Below are 4658 nucleotides of genomic sequence, written 5' to 3'. Positions count from 1 at the left end.
AGCCAGGTCAGGCGTGGCCAGCCCCAGAGGAAAGAGCCTTCCTGAACTTTCTCCTTACTACTGGAATGCCTGGAGACCCACCAAGTCTGTCTTGCTGTGATTTCAGAGGTGCGCTCCTGGGGCAGTGTGTGGTGGGAGCAGGTAGATGTGTCTTCGTGGCCTCATGAGACTTCTGCTGTGCAGAAGTGCAAAACTGCACGGTGGGTACTGGTTCCCAACGTGCACTTTCATCTGGTGTGAGTGGGAGGCACACCAGGGTGTGATGTTTTCATAGGAAGATAGGAAAGGTTATTTTTTTCATAGAATCATCTGGTTGGAAGAGACCTTAAAGATCATCGAGTCAATCATCTGGTTGGAAGAGAACTTAGAGATCATCGAGTCCAACCGTTACTCCTGTACTGCCAGGGTCCCTACACCATGAGCCTCAGCACCACATCCACACGGTTTTTAAACACTTCCAGGGATGGGGACTCTACCACCTCCCTGGGCAGCCCATTCCAATGCTTAATAACCCTCTCTGTAAAGAAATTTTTCCTAATATTTAACCTAAACCTCTCCTGGCGCAACTTGAGGCCATTCCCCCTCGTCCTGTCATTCTTAACATGGGAGAAGAGATCAACCCCCACCTCCCTACAACTTTCTTTCAGGTAATTGTAGAGAGCAATAAGGTCCCCCTGAGCCTCCTCTTCTCCAGACTGAACAGTCCCAGCTCCTTCAGCCGCTCCTCACAGGACAAGTTCTCCAAACACTTCACCAGCTTTGTTGCCCTTCTCTGAACCCGCTCCAGCACCTCAACATCCTTCCTGAAGTGAGGGGCCCAAAACTGGACACAGTATTCAAGGTGTGGTCTCACCAGTGCCGAGTACAGGGGGACAGTGACTATCACTCTGGTTGTCTTGTGCTGTTGGGGGCTGTGGCCATCCCGTCTGCGGTTCTGCAAGTCTGTCCCTGCTTCCCCGGAGGTCCCCAAGGATGGGGTGACACCTCTGTCCTTGGTTTCCTGCTCTTTTCTGGGGGCGGGCATGTCCTTTCCCTGGCAGGTGCACAGCCTGTCACTGACCAGCACTGGAGCTTCCCGGTGCCTCAGCTCACACGTGCCTGACCTTGAGCAGTCTTCCTGCAGCTCACCAGGGTGTTGCTCAGTGGATTTCTCCAGGAGGAAAGAGCGGGGCGGTGGGACAGCAGCACACTCCTCGCCTGCTGAGCCACGCCACAACCTGGCAGTCGTCAAGAAGACGCTGGTGAGGTTCTTGCTGATGCTGTTTCAGTGCCTTGGTGACATCTACCCAGGTCCTGCTTGGCTGGAACATGATGAGAAAGAACATGAGCATTTAACCTTAGAAACAGAAAGGCATTTTAGTACTTCCCTGCTTAGGTGCCTCATTTCCCACTGAGATCCAGCTGATTCAGGCATTTAAACCTTGGCCTTTTGACAAGGGACCCTGCGTGTCCACCCAGTGCCTGTAAGAGAAGTCTCGAAGATTTAGACATTTGATATCTCATGCCTCTTTTGGTCTGAAGCACTAGGGGGGGATGCGAGGAGACTGGGAGCTTGGTGGGTAGGGTAGAGCTCCTGTTACAACAGTTTTCAGCGGTCTTTCTTTTGAAGAGCCCTTGGGTTGTGCTGTGGCCTTGATAGGATCGTTAGGGGTCCAGGGAGAAACTTGACTGCACCCATTTCCACCCGTAAGGGAAGTCTCTTGTTTAAAAAAGCAGCTCCTGCGCTCCTCCGCGCAAAGCTCATTTGGTGGCAGAGGAGCCGTGGAGTCGTCCTCCTGGAGAGCCAGCTTCTGGTTTCCATTGGCACTATTTCTCAAACAGTCCCACAAAAGCCACAGCGGGGACCCTTGGAAGGGTGGGCTCTGTTAGGCTGGGACTTGAGGATAATGAGAGGTGGGGACCCAGCAGCTGGAAGGCATCGTCAGGCGTCCCCACTGGTCTGAATGCCCGAAGGATCAGCTTGGCAGAACACCCTGTTCTCGTGTCCCGTTGGAAAAGGGGTTGGGAACAATGGGTTGTGATGCAGATGGCTGGAGGGAGGACGGACGCGGCGTCTAACAAAGTCTGGAGCGGATGCTGCACAGCAGAAGACTGAATGACTGCTCTCCAAGATACTTTTCTTGCAGAGTTGCTGCGTGGGTCAGGCTTTAGAGTCGCCTTTAGGTGAATTCCAGTGAGTTCCAGTGGTGTGAGACTTTCCCTGTGGGTTGAGGATCCCCTTACCCAGCTTCCCTCGCGAGGAGGGTCTTGCTCGGACTTTGGAAGAGCTGCATCTAGCCCAGAAAATGAAGTGACATGAAAAATGTTGTTTACTTCTTTCTCAGAGCAGCTCGGCTGTCTGAGGAAGGAGAACACCCCGCGGTTTGCCTGTAGGTAAAGATACCTCAGCTGCTCTAAGCTCTGTTTTCAGTCTTCCTTTGCTGGGGTTGTGTCTCGGTCACAGGGTGGTTGGAGGTGACCAGCAGCGGGGCTGTGTGGGCAGGAGCGGTGCCGCAGCCTGTACCCGCGTGCTCCGAGTCTCTCCCAGAAGCAGAGCAGAGGCCGCGCAGCACGGGGCGATTCGGAGCCTTTCTGGTCCTTGTGGCGGTTTTGATGGATGACACGCAGATGCTGCTTTCTGTTTCCTTTTGTACAGCAGTAAGAAGTCCATCCTGGCATACAAATGCCATTACTAATGCAGCTGTCTCTCTGGAGACGGGTCTTGAAGGAGCAGCTTTCAGGAGGAGTAAGTATTTCTGCCATTATTTTTGCAGCTCTGATGGATCCTGCTGTGACCGCAGAGCTCCCTGCGTTCTCCCACTCGCTTTCTCACCTTTATTTCCCTTTCAGGCTGTTATGTTGCCAAGGGCTGAGCCCACCAGGCTCCTGGACCGGTCCAAGCTGCTTCCCCATGGCTCTGAACCCACAGTGGGTATCATTGCCAGCACTCTCCCTCCACCAGAGCCAGGCTCAGCATTAAAAACAAGGGGCAAGGCAGCTTCTGGGAGCTTCAGATGGGTGTAAAACAGAGATTAAGGGCAGCTCCACCCAAGGTCAGGTCACTCGGTTTTGAGGACACACCAGATGGCATTTCAGCAATCTGGTTGCTCCGGATTTTGCCAATCGGCAAACTCAGCATTCGCTGCTCTTTCCCAGGGCTTTTCTTCTCAGCTTCTTGCCCTGGGGCACCTGGCACATCTTCCCATCATCTTCAGCTGCATTCTCTTCTCTGCTGCTGCCTCCTCTCCCTCACCCATCCCTGCAGACCAGGCTGTGTGAATGGCTGAGTTCTTTCCCGTCTAGCTGAGGGCTGGTGCCTGAGCCCTTTCTTCCAGCTGGGTTCTCTAGTTCTGTGCTGGCTTTGTGTCAGCCCCCCACAATAAGATCTTTCTGGCAGGAGACAGTGATGTTGGAAAGTTTTTTGCTTTCTAGGGGAAACAGATTTTAAACCTGGTTAATACCATCCTCTGTGGTGCAAGAAGAACCATTGGCTAATAGAGGAGTATCCATTACCGAGTAGAGAGCACACTAAAGATAACGAGGTCAGTCCAGCTTGAAGGGTGACTTCACAGACCATCTCTGTGGGTGGATTTTGGCCTGCTGGACCTGCAAGGGGACAAAGCTGGGCAACTGGATGAGTGAAACCAGCTTCCTTTTCTTGCAAAACGGTTGCACAAGGGGTGAAGGTCTCTCCCCTGCATTTATAGGCTGCGCTGAGGTGAGTCCATGTCGTTGCTCCTCCTGGTCTGTGCTTGGGAAAGAGGAGAAGCATCATATTAGATCACAGCTCCTGCATCAGCCTCTGATAAAGCGGGTGTCTCTCTCCTTCTCCAGGTTCTGCGAGTATCAGTTCTGTGTCAAGGAAGTAAGAAAGATCATTCCTGAGTCAGACTAAACCCTTGCTGGTTCTTATGCCATTGTCATCCAAGAAGAGGGTCTAGAACTCAAGAGCAAATTGTTGTTATTTCTCGTTTTAGGGCTTTTCCCCCTCAGACTAGCACGGTTTGCTGTGGCTGATTGGGGTGAACTGACTGCAAAAGTGGTGAAACGTTTATAAAATCCTGGTGATGAGTCAGTAGCAATCTGATGATTAGAGCGCGAGCTTTTCAGCCACATTTGTAGGTAGAAGCAATTAAAAATCCTCAGAAGAAATGTGTCTCACAGCATCTGTTCTTTGTCTTTTATTAACTGTTGGCTCGTATGAGGCTCTGGAAGGTGCTGACAGATTCTGCAGTACCTCTTTTTCTTTTTAACTCTGAAAATCCATCTTCCTGCTTGCTCTGAAGGCTGAGATCTGCTCTCTTTGGGCTCTGTTGGCGGTTGAATTTGTCCTGTCCTCTCTGGTTCCAGATCTGCTTGACAGTGTGTGAGCTTAGGAACGAAGCACTGATGGGAATGAGAGAGGAGAGAGAGGGATGTGTCTGCAGGTGATGTTTATAACCCTGAATTTCACATGACGCTCATTCAAGATGTCAGAGTCATTACTGACTTGTGAAGCAAAGCCTGGGTAGCAACCACAAAATATTTGGTCCAGTAGGTCCTGGACCAGCCCACAGCCTACTCCAAATGAGCACCGTGGCTCTGTTTAATCTCTAATGAATAATCATGTAATTACTGAGAGCTTTTTACACGCAGGTTCCTTGCAGAGCGGCCAGAGGGCAGAGAAGGAAATCTGTTTT

Source organism: Buceros rhinoceros, unplaced genomic scaffold (assembly GCF_000710305.1).
Source record: "Buceros rhinoceros silvestris isolate BGI_N320 unplaced genomic scaffold, ASM71030v1 scaffold14397, whole genome shotgun sequence".
Lineage (NCBI taxonomy): Eukaryota > Metazoa > Chordata > Aves > Bucerotiformes > Bucerotidae > Buceros > Buceros rhinoceros.
The sequence above is the reverse complement of the archived record's forward strand: the minus strand, read 5'-3'. Positions refer to the sequence as shown.